The sequence below is a fragment of the Paroedura picta genome, chromosome 4 (assembly GCF_049243985.1).
Source record: "Paroedura picta isolate Pp20150507F chromosome 4, Ppicta_v3.0, whole genome shotgun sequence".
In the NCBI taxonomy this organism is placed as follows: domain Eukaryota; kingdom Metazoa; phylum Chordata; class Lepidosauria; order Squamata; family Gekkonidae; genus Paroedura; species Paroedura picta.
Genome location: NC_135372.1, coordinates 34,176,222 through 34,194,556, shown reverse-complemented (window position 1 = coordinate 34,194,556; position 18,335 = coordinate 34,176,222). Strand labels below are relative to the sequence as shown.

The window sequence follows — 18,335 nt, the reverse complement described above, 5'->3', positions numbered from 1 at the left end:
TGGTGCAGATAAGATCATGGGGCCTGTTTTTATTGTATTTTATTGTTTCTCACTGTAAACTGCCATGAGCTGGCTAGTCCAGGAGTGGTGGTAAATAATACAAATCCTAACCATTGGTGGCTGTAATGATTCTGAAAAGCCACTATGGGCGGAGCACTGTCCAGGACACATCCAGGGGTCAGGGCGCGCCCTGATTGGACTAGCCCCTGGTGCACCCGCCTCCAGAAGCCGGCTGAAAGGCGCTCAGCCAGCCTCACAGCCAGACGCTGCCTGGCCAACAATTTTATTTATTTATTTATTATTTAGATTTATATTCCGCCGTTCCCAGTTGGGCTCACAGTGGTTCACATAATAAAAGAATAAAAGCACAGTAAAAACCATAAAAACCCATAATTACAATTACTAAAGGTAACAAGTTGGCAAGCGGAAAAAAAACTAACTAAAGTCACCCTCTCGACCAGCCAGGGTCTATCTTCTGACTGTCTTTCTGGTGAGAGTGGGGAGACAGATCTATTTATTAACAGATGGACACAAGAAGGCCACTCCCGCGGTGCAGTGACTTTGCCACAGATGGACCCGGCCACAAGCAGCCATGGCAGGCCAACCGGCAGCACGGCTGTTGCCCCACCCGGCAGCAGGGCTCCCGGCTCGACCGCTGCATGCCCAGCTGCGGGGCTGTTCCCCCAGGTGCCAGCACAACACCCCACTCAACCGCTGCACGCCCTCTGCCTCCTTGAGCTGTCGGCCCCACTGCAAACTGCTACGGTAGGTCGGGCGCTGCCACTCCCCTCTAGGGGGGGGTGCACTGCTAGCGCCAATTGCATTCCTGGATGCAACGGGCTTGCAGGCTAGTTAATAAATAATAAAATTAATAAATGCATCTGCTGGTTGGTGTGGACAGACTGTTGGTGATGGTGGTGGAAAGTGCTCTCAAGCAGCAGCCCACTAATGGTGACCCCATAGGGCAGGGATTAGCAACCTGTGTTCTGGGGAACTCCAGGGTTACACAGGAGCTCCTCGGGGGTCACACGGCCTTTCCCAGAGGTTCAGATGGCCGCTGACATCACTAGACCTCACTGGAGCCCACTTCCTTGGTTGCTCCACAGAGCTGGACTCTTCCTCCGCACCCACTTCTCTGAAGGGCATGTCACCACTTCTGGGGTTCCTCAACACCTGGAAAATATTTCAAGGGGTTCCTCTATGGTCAAAAGGTTGGAAACGGCGTTCAGAAGTGGTTAGCCATTGCCTGACTCTGCCTAGCAACCCTGGACTTCTCAAGTGGTCCCCCATCCAAATACTAACCAGGGCAACCCTGCTCAGCTACTGGAGAGCTGACAAGATCAGCTGCAACATTCCCTCTATCTCCCCTCCTTGCTGAGAGAGGCAGTTCACATCCTGAGTGGGCTAGAACTGCTATTGTCTTAAAATGGCCAAGGGGCAGTGCAAGACCCAGTGCAGTGCTAGACTAGAATCATAGAATCATAGAATAATCGAGTTGGAAGGTACCTCATGGGTCATCTAGTCCAACCCCCTGCACCATGCAGGACACTCACAACCCTATCGCTTATCTACTGTAATCTGCCACCCTTTTGAACCTTCACAGAATCAGCCTCTCCATCAGATCGCTATCCTGCCTCTGTTTAAAAATCTCCAAAGATGGAGAACCCACCACCTCCCGAGGAAGCCTGTTCCACTGAGAAACCTCTCTAACTGTCAGGAACTTCTTCCGGAGGTTTAGACGGAATTTCTTTTGCATTCATTTCATCCCATTGGTTCTGGTCCGTCCCTCTGGGGCCAGAGAGAACAACTCTGCTCCATCCTCTATATGGCAGGGGCTCACTGGCAGGGGCTCGTGGGAATTGTAGTCCATGCACATCTGGAGGACCACAGGTTGACTACCCCTGCTCTATATGGCAGCCTTTTAAATACTTGAAGACGGTTATCAGCTCCCCTCTCAGTCGTCTCCTCTCCAGGCTAAACAAACTACTGCTGAACAAGGTTTCCAGTGTTGGTGAGTGGCTGCTCACACACACAGCTCAGAGGGAAAACTGGCTGCCAGTTGCTCTCTAAGGTCCCCCTGGACTTCTGTGTTGTTTGCCTCTTTCAATATTACTTCCTCCAGCTTAGTTCATTGTTTCCTGTTTCTCTGGTGGCTGGCTGGTGCATGCCCAGCGTCAAACCATCAATTGTAAATTAACCACTTGTCAAAGGGTGGTTTAACTATCGGCTTACACTCAGGAGGCATACAAAATCGCTTCAGGGAAAGGGCCCTCGAGTCTAGTTGCAGCTGACTTGTGGCCGACCACATAGCAAAATCACTGCGCTCTTCCTATTTCATTTTTGTCCACACGGTTACAATCCGAAGCAATACAACTGAAGAAGATATTTGCAGTGGCCTTGGCTGGCTAGAAGGTGAAAAGCACTAGTTTGGTCCAACGTTTCCTCAAGAGGAAGTAATAATTAATTATTGCTCAATGAGTATAGGATGTAGAAGAATTGGTTCTTAAATGCTACTTTTCTCAACCCAAAGGAGTCTCAAAGCGGCTTACAGTCGCCTTCCCTTTCGTCTCCCCACAACAGAGATCCTGTGAGGTGGGTGAGGCTGAGAGAGCCCTGATATTACTGCTCGGTCAGAACAGCTTTATCAGTGCTGTGGCAAGCCCAAGGTCACCCAGCTGGCTGCATGTGGGGGAGCAGGGAATCCAATCCAGTTCGCCAGATCAGAAGTCCACACTCCTAACCACTACACCAAGCTGACTGTAATGAATTATTTAGGAGACGGGGAAATAATTCACATTGTTTTGGAACCTTGGCTGAAAAGGGTTTCAGACTTACTTATGAAGACAGATTTTTATAAAGAAGAATAATTAGGTTTTATACCCCACTTTTCACTACCCAAAAGAGTCTCAAAGCGGCATACCATCACCTTTCCCTTCCTCTCCCCACCACAGACACCCTGTGAGTTAGGTGCAGCTGAGAGAGCTCTAAGAGAACTGGCTGCAGGGACAACTCTAACAGGACTCTGACTAGTCCACGGTCACCCTAGCTGCACTGGGAGGAGTGGGGAAGCAAAGCCAGTTCTCCAGATTAGAGTCTGTTGCGCTTTAACCACTACACCACCCTGGCTCCCCATTTATTCCTTATGATGAATAAGCACTAAATTGTGGCATACGGGGACCTCCCTTTCAAGTTTACTTTCAAATGAATGTTGGGAAAGGATATTTCAGAAGAGCAAAAGGCAACAGTAAAGCTCGTTTTGGGACTCCAGGCTGGTGCAACATTACTTATCCTCTCTGTTTTCTCAACTGAGTTTGGCGTAGAAGTGTCAGTGACTGTATCTCCCATGCTTTACGGTCTTTTGATTCCATTGTTTACCGTTTCCCCCCCCCCCCTCTCTGCCAGTGTGCATTTGTGTGTATCTGCCAAGCGAGATCATAATTCACACATCTAATGAAACGGGTTCCAGTCCACGAAAAGCTTCTGCCACAATAAATCTGTTAGTCCTTAAGGTGCCAGGAGACACCTTTATGGTTGTGCTAGACTTGCTAAACTAATTTAACGTGTGTAATGGGAGAGCATTCTTCTGACTGATCCCTAAAACGGCCTGGTAAAATCTAACTGGGGAACATTAATCTCACGCCGAGGTCCCTCTTGGTGTGTTCGATTACAGAGAATGGTAAAAAGGAGAAAAGCAAGAACCAGCTCCCAGGAACCAGCTCCCAGGTTGGGAGCTGGTCCTCCACACAGTCTTGTCCTTAAGCAAGACTCTTCCAAAGCAAGACCATCTCCAATGGACCACCTTAGCAATACTCAAAACCGCAGGTTTCCACCAACAGGTAGCTCACCAGCTGACGGCCTAGGTCACAAAAAGATCTGTTTGGGATATATGAATACATGAAGCTGCCAACCAGACCATTGGCCATCCAAGTCAACAATATCTATTCCAGAGGTGGGCAGATTGTGGTTCTCCAGAGGTCCATGGACTACAATTCCCAGGAGCCCCTGCCAGCATGTGCTGGCATGGGCTCTTGGGAATTGTAGTCCATGGTCCGCTGGAGAGCCACAGTCTGGCCACCCCTGGTCTATTCAGTACTCTAGACTAGCGATCCCCAACCTGTGGGCTGCTGACCACATGTGGTCCGTCAACTAATTGGAGGTGGGCCCCGAAGGACGCCTTCTCCCCCCCTTTACTTCAACCCCCCCGGCCCTTTACAACACACTTCAGGTGTCATTGTCTCCCTTCACTCCCAGATGGGACTATCTCATTGCAGAGGAACAAGCTCAGGGTTCCCATTGATTTGTCATTGTCATGAGTTAAAATTTCCATGAAAATAAAATGTTCCTTATGTTCATTGTTGTGGCGTGTCTGTATCTTATTTTGAAGGGATGTTTAAACATTACCATAGCGATCAGAGAGCATTAGGGCAGTAGTTGTGAGCAGAGGAGTAAACTACCCCCCCCCACCGGGCCTTAGTAAAATTGTCAAGCGTTGAGTGGTCCCTGGTGATAAAAAGGTTGGGGACCACTTCTCTAGACGTACAATGGCTCTCCAAGGTCTTAGGCGAAGTTCTTTCACATCACCTACTGCCCAGTCCTTCCAACTGGAGATGCTGGGGGTGGAACCTGAGACCTTCTGCATGCCAAGCAGATGCTCCATCGCTGTGATGCAGGCCCTTCCTCAAACTGTAGCTAGAGCTAATCAGTTCTCAGTACATGCAAGCACCATAAATACTGCTGAGTGAGGAATGTTACCAGCTGTGCAGGCGCAAATGCAGCACGGTCGCATGGGTGATCCATGAGGCATGAGCAGCTTGGTGCATACATCCTCCAAGCAACCTGGTCATTGTGAATGTGCAGCCAGCTGCCATGCTGAACGCTCCCACTACACAGATGCAAAACTACGTTGCCAACAAATCATCAAAGCAATTGAAAGACTAATTTGCCGGGGTACAAACAAGCTATGTTTGAATGTTAACTCTCCCCCTGCCAGCAGGATTCTTCTCCAGCTAATCTATATCTAAATTGTCATTGTCCTTGTACTGCTCATTTTCCCCAGGGTCTAATTTTCAACTTGCAACATAGCAGTAGTTCAGCCACCTGATTTCCTATTGCATCTTCAATATCTGATTTCCATTCTCGAGTTTCACCCATACATCTCTACCCAGTTCTTACAGGAACATTTTACCTGGCACCTGTTCCACTTAATATTTCTCAAAAAGGCTAGGAGGAGGAGCTGGTCTCATGGCTTAAGTGCCACTCAGCGCTTAACACCCACTCATGGTGGCTATCCAACCCCTTAGGGCAGCCTCCTCCAACTGGCTTGCCTGTCTCTCCAGCAGCCAGCCAATTGCCTTCTGTCCTCCACCCCTGACCACCCCCTCCTCCTTCCACTTCCCTTCAAGGCTTGGAGGCTACAGAGCCCTGCTGCGTGAGAGCTGCCCCTGCTGGTGAGTTCCCTTCCTGGGGGCCTCCAGCCTGCAGCCTTTCTCGGTCCTGGGGGAAGGGAGATGCCGTCCGCAGAGTTCTTCCACCCCATCTCCAGTCTAGTGCCCATTGTATTCCTGAATGATACGGGCTATGTCCCTAGTTCTATAATGAAGGAGGAGGAGGAGGAGGAGAAACTGGCCTCAACCAGAGCCAAGGCTTTCTCTGCCTTGGCACTGGTCTGGTAGAATGCTCTTCCTAACAAGACCATGGCCTTGCAGGGTCTACAACAATTCTACAAGGCCTACAAGACAAAGCTATTCCACTGGGCTATGGCTGAGGCCCACAGATTCACCATCAGCAGCTGGCCTCGCTACAAAACGAAACAAACATAAGACTAAATGGAAAATCACCGAGATGCCGTCATGATAAAATGGCATTTTATTCCTCCACACCAGCCCATTATTACAACAATGATCTCGACGAGTTCCTAAGATTCTAACACGAGGTGGTTTTTATTGTTAAATTATAAATTATGTTTTAAAATGTGCATGAATAATTGATTTTAAATGTGAACGTTTTACCTGATTTTATTACAAATGTAAGCTTTCCCGAGTCTTTGAGGAAGGGGGCATAGAAGTTGTGGAAGGGAGGGAGGGAGGGAGGAAAAGATAGAGGGGGAGGGAGGGAGAAGGAAGGAAGGAAGGAAGGAAGGAAGGAAGGAAGGAAGGAAGGAAGGAAGGAAGGAAGGAAGGAAGGAAGGAAGGAAGGAAGGAAGGAAGGAAGGAGGTAAATTGAAAAGAAGGGAGGGAGGGAGGGAGGAAGGGAGGGAGGGAGGAAGGAAAGAAGGAAGGAAGGAAGGAAGGAAAAGGAAGGGAGGGAAGGAGGGAGAGAGGAAGGAAGGAAGGAAGGAAGGAAGGAGGTAAATTGAAAAGAAGGGAGGGAGGGAGGGAGGGAGGGAGGGAGGGAGGGAGGAAGGAAGGAAGGAAGGGAGGGAGGGAGGGAGGAAGGAAAGAAGGAAGGAGGTAAATTGAAAAGAAGGAAGGAAGGAAGGAAGGAAGGAAGGAAGGAAAAGGAAGGGAGGGAGGGAGAGAGGAAGGAAGGAAGGAAGGAAGGAAGGAAGGAAGGAAGGAAGGAAGGAAGGAAGGAAGGAAGGAAGGAAGGAAGGAAGGAAAGTTGTTTTTTTGTACCTCACTTTTCACTAACTGTAGGCGTTCCAAAGTAGCTTGCAAACATCTTTTCCTTCCTCTCCCCACAACAGACACCCTGTGAGGTAAGTGAAGCCCAAGGTCACTCTGCTGGCTGCATGTGGAGGAGAAGTGGGAACTCAAACCTGGTTCCACCTATTAGAGGCCACCACTCTTTACCCACTACACCACAATTGAGAGGCTGCGGTCTCTTTGAAGACCCTACAGAATACATTTGTATGGCAAAAGAAATGTGTGTTTACATAAGCCCTGTTGAGTCAAAAATGTGAAAATCCTGAAGGGAGGCCACACACCATTTTGTGCCATTTATTTCCACCTGATTCACTGAATGCCCTGACCTGGAGAACCCAGGCTGGCCAAGAACCAGGAGAGCCTAGGTGGGAAAGTCCATCGATGGCCCTGAGCTGGGTGGCCCAAGGTAGTCTGACCTCATCAGACCTCGGAAGCTAAGCAGGGTCAGCCTTGGTCAGTATTTGGATGGGAGACCCCCAAGGAAGTCGAGGGTCGATATGCAGAGGCAGGCAGTAGCCAGCCACCCCTGGATGTCTCTTACCTTAACAACCCTCCGGAGCCACCATAAGCTGGCTGTGACATGACCTAGAAAAAGAAAAGGAATTGACTGAACGCCATCAATGGAAGGTACTCGAGTAGTAATGCCCCCGTTCTTAGGGGTACAACTTAGTGGCAAGAAGATTTCTTTATTTTACATCATGTGTACCACGTTCTCCCCAAGGGAACCCAAAGTGGATTCCCACACCACTCACCCCTTCTCCGTGTTATCCTCCCAACAACAACTCTGCAGTGGAGGCTACATTGAGTGCGACTGGCTCAAGGTCACCCAACAACATCCCATGGCACGGTGGAGATTCACTTGTTCCCACCAGCAATCGCAAGACAGCTGGCCAATGCTAATTACAGGCAACCTGTTCTGCTAGTGACCGTCAGACTATCACCATGGAGATCTGAAGAAGAGAGAGATTTTTTTTTAGATCTTGCTTTTCACTACCTGAAAGAATCCCAAAGCAGATTAAACACCTTTCCCTTCCTCTCCTCACAACAGGCACCCTGTGAGGTAGGTGGGGCCGAAAGAGCTTCAGGAGAACTGCTCTGCAAGAAGAGCTCCAAGAGAGCTCTGACTAGCCCAAGGTCACCCAGCTAGCTGCATGTGGAGGAGTGGGGAATCAAACCTTCCCCTGATGCTGGCTCCTGGCACTGGGCTGCAGAGGTTCACTACCTCTGAACACAGAGGTCCCCCTCAGTCACCAGGCCTAGCAGCCACTGATAGACCCATCCTTCATGAATCTATGTAATCCGCTTTTACAGCTGTTTGTTCCGGTGGCCATCACTACATCCTCTGGCAGCAAATCCCACATTTTAATCATGAGTAAAGACATATTTCCTCTTCTCCATCCTGAACCTACTGTCCATCTGCTTCACTGGACACCTGGAGTTCCAGCATCAACCTTCATCTGCCCTGAACTAAGGGCCTCTCCTGCTGCAATCCAGATGTGCTCTCCTGTCTGCTACTCACTAAGACCAACAATGGAGACACAACCAATCGAGACACAACCAAGCTTTGGGCTGATCCTACATTGAGCAGGGGGTTGGACTAGATGGCCTGTATGCCCCCTTCCAACTCTAGGATTCTATGATTCTATGAATAGTTGTTTTATTGTTTTAAATGATTTATCTATTTTAGGATCTTACAATTGTTGTATTACTGTGACCATTTCCGCACAGAGGGGTAAAACGCAAGTGGCTTCCTTCTTGCAAATGTGGGATGGTAAACCTTGCATTTGCAGCCTTCCTCATGGGGAGATCCCTCCTGCATTTTCCCTCTGCTCTGTGGCTTTTTGCCTCCGGACGAGGCTGCAAGGGAAAACAAGCCAAACTTCTCCCTTTGCTCCTTAACTTGTCAATCACAGCAAGCCACCAATCACAGCACAGTAGTTCTCTTGTGGACAAATTTTCTCCCCCCCTCTCCTCCCCGGTCCCAAAATTATTTTTTTTTTTAAAGGCACTTCAGCATTGCTATGCGGTAATGCCACAACACAGATGAATTTTTAATAAAAATTAACACTGCTATATAGAGAAATGCCAGAACGATACAGCTTCCCCCCCCCCTTAGGATTTGTATTCTTTTGGACTTTATTTCTATCTGGGTGGATTTGTGAGATGTTGAACATGGTTCCTGGAGCCAAAAAGGGCATTTTGTGCTAATTGTTGGCTTTAAAACAGAGCGTTCAGACCCTTGTATGATTGCGAGAAGGCAGCCTAATCTCACACACCCTCTTTCCCAGGTCACTTCCCACCTTCAGAAAACAGAAAAGGAGCTGTTTTTGCCTTCCCCAGTTGTGAGAAGGCAGGACAGGTAACTGAAGCCCAAACAGACATTTTCTGTAAATGACTGGCTTAAAAGCAAAGTCCTCAGACCCCTGTATCATCAGGAGAAGGCAGCCTGATCACCCCCCCCCTTTCCCAGCTCCAGAAAACAGATTGTGTTTGGCCTGCCTGATCCCAAAAAGACCGTGGACACTTTAAAGATTTTATTTCACCTTTGACAATGTAGTTTTGCGGTCGGGCTGCAACATGGACTGCACCTTTGAAAAAATTACTCAGAACAGGAAATGGAGAGGGGTGGGCGGGTTCGAGAGTGGGACAAAGCTGCTGAGACTATCGCACATTTTCCCCTCTCTATGGTCTTATCCCTGGTTGCTCACTGGTTGCTTACCAATGGGACGCATGATTTAGAGTGGACAATCCAGTTTTGACGATTCCCGAAACTGAGAGTTAAAAATAGTCAAATCTCAACTTGGCTGGTGATAGCCTCAGGATGCAGGCGACATCATGTGGAGGGGGCTCTAATAGCCACCAACATTAGAGGACCGTCCAGGAACAGATTCCTCATGTGGAAATGATATGTATGTTGGAGTATTGTATTTGAATGTTGTTACCCACCTCTAGATGGCAGGTCCAACAGAAGTGGGCTAGAAATCCAACAATAAACAATCAAACAAACCGCCCTGTGTCTGCTTTGGTTTTTGGTCTAGCATTGTTCCTTGCGAGGCCTCATGGTTAAGTGCAGCAGCCTCGAATCTGGAGAACCAGGTTTGATTTCCCCGCTCTTTCATGTGACACCAGCTAGGTGACCTTGGGCTAATCACTGTTCTCTTAGAGCTGTTCTTGCAGAGCAGTTCGACCCCACCTTGGGTGTTTGTTGTGGGGAGAGGAAGACCATTCGAGACTCCTTCAGGGATTAAAAAGTGGGGTATGACAAAAAAAAAAACAGCTCTTCCTCTCTTGTCTGATTACAGCTTGATTCTGAGAGAAGCATCTTCCCAACCTTCCTGTTTTGCAGGGGGGCGAAAAAGGAGGAAAGAAAGCCACCTGTGATCCTTATAGATTGCAAACATCTCCAAATTAACTGCAAGGTGAGGGAGGGAGAAATCGACTTGCTCTGATGCACAAAGCCTCATGCAGACTGTGTTGTTGATGTTGTTCTTCTTCCTCTGAGAAAACAGGAATGTGTGGATCGGGCCCATCCTGATGGTGGGATCCTGGTGATGAATCATCTCTGAGAGGGGATCTAATCTCCCACTGTATGTTCAGCATCACTGAGCAAGGAACATGCGGCTTCATTAGCACAATAATTACACAGCTTATCATTAAAGAAAGCACTTTAGCAAAATGGCTGGGATGATGACAATGAAACAAATACAGAGATAATGGTGCCGCAGGTGGAACGCTGGTGAGGTGCACGTAGGGCTGCCAGCTGGCCAGGAAAATATATCTTGTTCCAGGAGAAAGAGGAGAGAGATGGTTTTTTTATACCCTGCTTTTCACTACCTGAAGGAGCGCCAAAGCGGCTTACAAATACCTTTCCCTTCCTCTCCCCAAAACAGACACCCTGGGAAGTAGGTGAGGCTGAGAGAACTCTGTGAGAACTGCTCTGCAAGAACTGTATGAAGCCTAAATGAGCATCATATAGGAGAATGTGATAAATACGCTCATTCCGCAAATGTTGGATAATGCACTTTCAACTTGCTTCTGGAGTTTCCAGTTTGAAACAGGAAAGTCTGCTTCCAAAGTATGCTGGAAGTGCATTAGCCAACGTGTGCACAATGATTGTTCATGGGATGCAGATGATAAGATGGTTTTGCAGTTGGCCAGTCAGATTAAGATCTGGGATGCCCAGGTTGGAATTCCCACCGACATTCTCCTGGAGACCTTTGGCCAGTCGCTCCTTTCAGCTTAACTAACCTCATCAAAGGTGGCTATAAAAATAAAATGGGGGAGGAGTAGGAATAGGAGGAAGAAGAGGAGATGAAGAAGAAGAAGAAGAAGAAGAAGAAGAAGAAGAAGAAGAAGAAGAAGAAGAAGAAGAAGAAGAAGAAGAAGAAGAAGAGGGGGAGGAGGAGGAGGAGGAGGAAGAAGAAGAGCAGGAGCAGGAGCAGGAGGAGACGAAGAAGAAGAAGAAGAAGAAGAAGAAGAAGAAGAAGAAGAAGAAGAAGAAGAAGAAGAAGAAGAAGAAGAAGAAGAAGCTGGTTTTTATACCCTGCTTTTCACTGCCTGAAGGAGTCTCCAAGTGGCTTACAATTGCCTTCCCTTCCTCTCCCCACAACAGACACCCTGTGAGGGAGGTGAGGCTGAGAGAGCCCTGATATTCCTGCAGTGACAAGCCCAAGGTCACCCAGCTGGTTGCATGTGGGGGAATGGGGAATCAAACCCGGCTCGCCAGATTAGAGGCCGCTGCTCTTAAACGCATGCTGGAGGAGTGAAGGATGTTGTGCAAGCCCCTTTGTGTCTCCAGCGGGAAGAAAGAAATAACATTTTTGGAACATGGGCGTGTTTGTCAGTGGTGTCACTCTTGTCTGAAAGCAGAAAGCATTTTGACTCTTGAATAACACGAACAGGGGCCATCCAAACAAAACAACAGCAATCCGGATTGGACATTCTTTATTTGTTTGTTTGTCCATGCCTTACAGATAGAGCTGGCGCTCCATCAAAAGCATGTCTGCCTGCTCATCCAGCTGGATTCCTTATCCAAAAGGGGAAACGTGTATTCCTTCCCCATGTATTACTCTCCTGCCAGAAACGGAGCTGAAACGAAATTGCCTGTAGAAAAAAAAAATCCCCATGCAATTCGCCTCTCTGCATCAGTGGGCAGAGATTCCTCCGACGTACTCTGGCTGCACGAAAGTTTCCGAGACAGCCTTTGAATATTTCATATTCTGTATCAATATTTGACACCCGGCTCGTTCGACTCAGACATCTGCAAGTTTATCTTATATTCTACTCACTGGTGAGTTTCGCAGTCGATATTTCAGCGTATCCCGCATGCAGCAACCGCCGTCGGGATGATCGCTAAAATAAAGCATAACTTTGCATCCTGATGCCGGAGCTCCGTTTCAAATTGCACAAGCTGAGTTTGGTGATCCCATTTCATCTTCTGGCTTCCCAAAACCTTAAACTGAGCCTGATTTTGAAATTTGTGCCTCTTGAGTGAAAAAGAAGAAAAAGAAGTTGGTTCTTATTTGCTACTTTCCTCTACCTGAAGGAATCTCAAAAGGGCTTCCAGTCGCCTTCCCTTTCCTCTCCCCACAACAGACACCCTGTGAGGTGGGTGAGGCTGAGAGAGCCCTGATATCACTGCCTGGTCAGAACAGCTTTATCAGTGCTGTGGCAAGCCCAAGGTCATCCAGCTGGCTGCATGTGGGGGAGGAACAGGGAATCAAACCCGGCTTGCCAGATTAGAAGTCCACACGCCTAACCACTAAACCAAGCTGGCTCTTGACAGGGTTTGTGAATAGATGGAGGTTTTTCTGGCACAGGAGGAGTTCAGGGTGTGGGTTTTTTTTTATTTGAAAAGCATTCTTTTTATTTGCTAGAGGCGAAAAGACGGAGAAGTTCTGGCTAGTTCTTCACCTGCCTTTAGACAGGCTATGCTTATGGCCAATTGGTTATGTTATCAAATGAGTTCAAGAGTCCATCTGCTTAAGTCAGATTGTTCAAACTGCGGACCGACTTGAGCCCACATAATGGCCCTCATCCCAGAGGAGTAGAGAGACCAGGCGAACTTTATTCCCCATGTGATCATTGAAGGCATTAGAATCATAGAGCTGGATCCTGCTCAGTGCAGGATCAGCCACAGGCATCCAGGAGAAGTCTGTGTCCAGCTGCAGCTTGAAGACCACCAGTGAGGGGGAGCTCCCCACCCCCTCAGGCAGCCAATTGCACTACTGAACTACTCTGCAAAAAATCATTTTCCTGATATCTGGCTGGTACCATTCTACACATAGTTTAAACCTATTACTGCAGGTCTTCTCCTCTGCTGCCAACCTTCTCCTCTCCTGCCCTCCTCAAAGTGACAACCTTTCAGATACTATCATGTCCCTTCTCAACCTCCTCTTCTCCAGACTTGACATTCCCAAGTCCCTCAGCCTTTCCTCACAGGGCTTGGTCCCCTGGCCCTGGATCATCCCGTTGCTCTCCTCGGCACCTTCTCAATTTTGTCCACGTCCTTTTTGAAGTGAAGCCTCCAGAACTGCACCCAATGCTCCAGGTGGGGTCTGAGCAGTGAGGTATGCAGCGGGACTACGATATTGTATGCCTCTGTTGATACAACCCAAGATTGCATTCTCCTTTTTTACCGCCACATCACACCGTCTGCTCCTATTTAGCTTACAGTTCACCAGGACCCCAAGATCTGGTTCACACTCACTGCTTCCCAGGAGTGTATCTGCCATCCAGTATACACTGTTCTCACTGAACTGGAATGAAGGCAAATCTGAGTGGTAAGTGCAGACACTGGTATGTCCCCTTTCTTGTTCAAAGACAAGTAATACATTTATCCATTAGCAATATATGGAATAGTAAAGATATCACCCTTAATACAAAATGCCGGCTAGTCAACACCATTGTCTTCCCCATATGGATCCCCTATGGATGTTAAAGCTGGACCGTAAAGAAAGAAGACAGGAGGAGAATAGATGCCTTCAAATTATGGTGTTGGAGACGACTGCTGCGAATACCTTGGACAGCCAAAGTTACCAACAAGATAGTTTTAGAGAGGAGCAAACCAACTATGTCATTAGAAGGCAAGATATCACAGCTAACTTACTTTGGACAAATCATGCGATCAGATTCGCGAGAAAAATCATTAATGCTCGGCATGGTCAGCGGCAAAAGGAAACGTGGTCGCCAAAGGATTTGTTGGCATGACACGATCAAAGCCGTCACAGGGATGGCCATGAACCAACTAAAAGAAACTGTCATGGACAGAGACACGTGGCAGAAACTTTCCTATAGAATTGTTGAGGGTCGGACATGACTGAACAGGTGACATCATCATCAATAAGAGTGTCAGCCTAGAATTTGGCTTGAATTTCTACTCTGATCTTGGGCCAGTTACTCCCGCTCAGCCTAGCCTACCTCACAGGGCTGTTGAGAGGATAAATGGTGGAAAAGAGAATAATGTATACAGTTTTGTCTCTCCAGGGTCTGCCTCCAAAGACACTCCCACTAAAACACCTAATTTGGAACTAGATCTATGGTTAGAGAATGATCTAGAAATAATAGTTATTAACTGATGTGCCTGCTAATCACAGGTGCTGTTTTAGTAGTTTAAAATGTTATTAATTGTTTTATTTTAGTGTTACCAATGCCTATGTTGTAACCCGCCCTGAGCTGGCTTGCCAGGAGGGTGGTATAGAAACCAAATAAATACATAAATAAGTGAGGGATCAATCTCTCCCTTACATTCGCCACCCTTTCAAGCCAGTCTCCAAAGATACCCACTGACGCTAGACCTGTGCCAACACAATCCCTTGCTGCAATAATTACATATCTGACCAGATTGCTATGCTCCTTTTTTAGTTCCTATGGAGACATTCCCTGATAAGGAAAGCTGCTGGTGTCGAGGAACAGACCTGCCAGGCCTTTGGGACCCCAAGGCAGAGCAAGCAACCAGACATTAATTAAGATATTTTAAGAAATTTATTGTAGGGAAATTTTAAAAGGGGGTTAAAAAGCCATTGCATTCATTCCAGCAAAGAATCCAGAAAGCGTGCAACCCACAAAACGGTGAATGCGAGTTTGTAGCCTGACATTTCCTTATTCTTAAGTCAGACAATTTCACCTTTCATGCCATGCATGAAATAAACATCTAATCTAGCATCCTCTCCTGGGCAGCCCTTAGCACTTGTGCATATACAGACCCAAGTCAGCCCCCTCTTCTCTGGACCCAGGCCCATACTTTTAACCTCTTGGCCCCATACCATCAGGTGACTACCTAGGGCCAATCAGAAGCTACCATTCCCAGTCCAGGTTTTACCCATCAACAGTGATCCAGGACGGCAAATCGACCCTGGAAGACAGCAGAGCAACTCTCAGCCTGGTGCCAGCTGCACACAGCTGGGCCCTTCACATCCCAGGCAGCAAATCTTAAAGAGGCAAGGGCGACTTTCAAGATGCCTTGCCTGACAGTCGGTAAAAAATCAAAGGCACACCCTTCCCTGTGTTTATGGCCTTATTCCAGCAGATTTGACCAATTTAGAAGAGTTGGTTTCGATGCCCCACTTTTCACTGCCGGAAGGAGGCTCAAAGCGGCTGACAATTGCCTTCCCTTCTTCCTCCCACAACAGACCCCTGTCTTTGAGAAGGAGGAGAACAGTTGTTTTTTATACCCCACTTCCTCTCCCTGCAACAGTCAGACACATTGTAAGGTAGGCGAGGCCGAGTGACAGGACTGCTCTGTGAGAACAGCACTATCAGAGCTGTGACGAGCCCAAGGTCACCCGGCTGGCTGCATGTGGAGGAGGAACAGGGAATCAAACTCGGCTCGCCAGATTAGAAGCTGCCGCTCTTAAACAGTACACCACGCCGGCTCTTGTCCACCCCATATGAGTTGTAGGACCCTTACCTTTAGGACATTTTAGACAAAGAGTGATCTCTCTTTGTGAACTTTTGGAAAGTGTATAACCCACTGGGTAGAATTTTAAGAGAAGAAAAGGTAATAGAATGAGTCTAATTTAAGGATGCTTTTTGGGAAAGAGGATGTCATGGCTTCAGCTTTGAATGTGTACATTTTTCTGCTTGCACTGATGTAAATAGATATCTGCTTGGCGGACTGTTGAGAAAAACGACAAGGATCACCTGGGCCTGGGGGCCAAGCCCTGTGAAGAAGGGCTGAGGGACTTGGAAACGTTCAGGCTGGAGAAGAGGGGACAAGATTGCTGCAGGTGGGGCTGAGAGAGTTCTGAGAGAACTGTGACTGGTCCAAGGACACCTAGCAGGCCTCATGTGGAAGAGGGGTGAGGAATCAAACACCACTCTCCAGATTAGAGTCTACAGCATTTAACCACTGCACCACACATACGTTTACTTTATTGGGGAACAAAAGACTCCAGGATGTGTGGGTGCTAGGGTTGCCAGCTCTGGGTTGGGAAATACCTGGAGACTTTAGGGGTGGAGCCACAAGTGGGTGGGATTTGAGGCGGGGAGGGACATCAGTGGAGTATAATGCTGTGGAGTCCACCCACCAAAGCAGCCATATTCTCCAGGAGAACTGATCTCTTTAGTCTGCAGATGACATATAATTCCAGGGGAGCCCCAGGTCACACCTAGGGTTGCCAGCTCTGGGTTGGGAAAACACCTGGGGATTTTCAGGGTGGGCTGGGAGTGGGTGGGATTTGGGGCGGGACGGGACCTCAGTAGAGTATAAAGCCGCGGAGTCTACCCTCCAAAGCAGTCATTTTCTGCAAGAACTGTAATTCCAGGGGATCTCCAGATCCCACCAGGGGACTTGCATCCCTAGCGTGTGCCGAGTGAGAGACAAGGGCAAAGCGATATCACTCTGTCTCTTGCGTGGTCCAGATCCTATTAGCACATGTTACTATTTATACAAATTCACAGAGATGAGAGATCCGAGCGCAGCTCTTCTGCGATTCATCTCATAGCGCCCACAGCACTCAAACACATTCCATGTGGGCTGAAGTCGAAAGTCACCTGCCAGCAAAAATAAACTCCCCAAAGTACGACGACGGCATCTCCGGGACCACGGAGCAGCACTCCTTAATCAACTGGAGGGAGGCGTTGATTGCTTGGGAGAAAAGGCCTCCGGCGGTGAGGCACTGTTAATTAGCGTACCTTGGCAGGGGGGAGTCTCGCCCACCCACAATGTAGCGCTGGAGCATCCCAGTCCATCGAGAAACGCTGCCGACTGCCGCTCAGGCGGACGAGAGGAAGGCTTTCGAAAGGCCTGCTAATTAAGACGAGAGGCGCAGGCCGGGAAACACGAGTGGCCGAGCGCAAAACACTCATCTTCCTTCCTTCCTTCCTTTTTCTGTTTTGTTTTAATGCTCTGCATCAGTGCAAGGCAAGAGGCAATTTTAATTAACATGCAAATCAGCAGTGACCTGAAGCCGGGACACGAGTACGGCGGAGGCAGAGCGCACGACGAGGAGAACAATTGTGCCTACCAGGGGACACGCCTGGATATCCCTCTCGAATACCGACTTGACGAGAAGATTACAGCCGCTGTTGGCTGTAGGGTGCTTTTTAGCATGCCCAGTAATTAAGCACTCTCTGCTCCCCCCCCTCTTATGTAAGGAGCTGCCTTAAATCAGGACTGTCGTCAGGGAGGGGCCAATGGGGCAACTGCCCTGACTCAGAATACTTTGGCTCATCTATGTGGTTAAAAAGAACCCCAGGCGAGTTAATCTGATTCAGTTTGAGAGCGAGAGCTTCTCTGCAGAAGACCATTTCTTTTTCTAAAAAGAAACCAAGTGACTTTCACATGCTTTAGTCAAATGGGAAGGCCTCAGCCTCACCTCCCTGGACTCACCCGACCTTTCCCCATTATCCAAATCGATATACACGGGAAGGTCTTGCGACAAGCAAGGGCCTTCTCTTGCTAGCATGGAGCAAACACGGATATTTGGGGGTAGTTAAAATATATATGTTGGGCATGCAGTTCCCCAGAGCAGGGGTAGTCAACTTGTGGTCCTCCAGATGTTCATGGACTACAATTCCCATGAGCCCCTGCCAGCGTTTGCTGGCAGGGGCTCATGGGAATTGTAGTCCATGAACATCTGGAGGACCACAAGTTGACTACCCCTGTCCCAGAGGACCAGAGCTTGAGGTCCAAGCTGGGATTGTAGAGCAACCAGTCAGGAGCTTGAGATGCCAGCTGGGGATCTCCCCCCCCCCAGTCCCCGGGCCTCCCTCTCCCCCCTCCCGTCCCCGTCCCAAAAAAGTTTGGGGACTACAGTTTTAGAGATATTGGTTATTAGTTAGAACAAATCGGAGAGCCAGCCTGGTGTTGTGGTTGAGAGTCAGCTTGTGGTGATGGCTGAGAGCCAACTTGTTGTAGTGGTTAAGAACATCAGCCTCTGATTTGGAGAACCGGGTTTGATTCCCCGCTTCTCCACATGCAGCCAGCTGGCTGACCTTGGGCTAGTCGAAGTTCTCTCAGAGTTCTCTCGAATAAGGTGACCAAATTGTCCCACTTTTGGAGGGACATCTGGGGGTACCTGGCAAATTATACTTACGTTGCAATTAAATATATATATATTACAATACTATTTTTGCGTTCTATGTATTCTATAAAACTTTTTGTTGCACCATATAGACCAAGAACTCTCCCGGTCAATGGCGTCCCGCTTTACCAGTGTTAAAATCTGGTCACCTTACTCTCGGACTCAA

General features: G+C 48.3%; 1 protein-coding gene across 8 annotated transcripts in view; it reads right to left on the bottom strand.

The window, feature by feature from the left end:
- Positions 1 to 18,335, bottom strand: part of TMEM121 (transmembrane protein 121) — a 123,829-nt gene that overhangs the window by 46,242 nt on the left and 59,252 nt on the right. For 5 of the 8 annotated variants that reach the window (XM_077332283.1, XM_077332278.1, XM_077332279.1 and 2 more), the window contains one exon: positions 7,186 to 7,229. The exons of 2 other annotated variants lie outside the window; for them this stretch is intronic. The gene's annotated coding sequence lies outside the window, so the exon portion shown is untranslated. Of the gene's footprint in view, positions 1 to 7,185; positions 7,230 to 16,778; positions 16,882 to 18,335 lie in introns of those variants that run through there. One more of the 8 variants, XM_077332284.1, reaches the window with a different exon arrangement.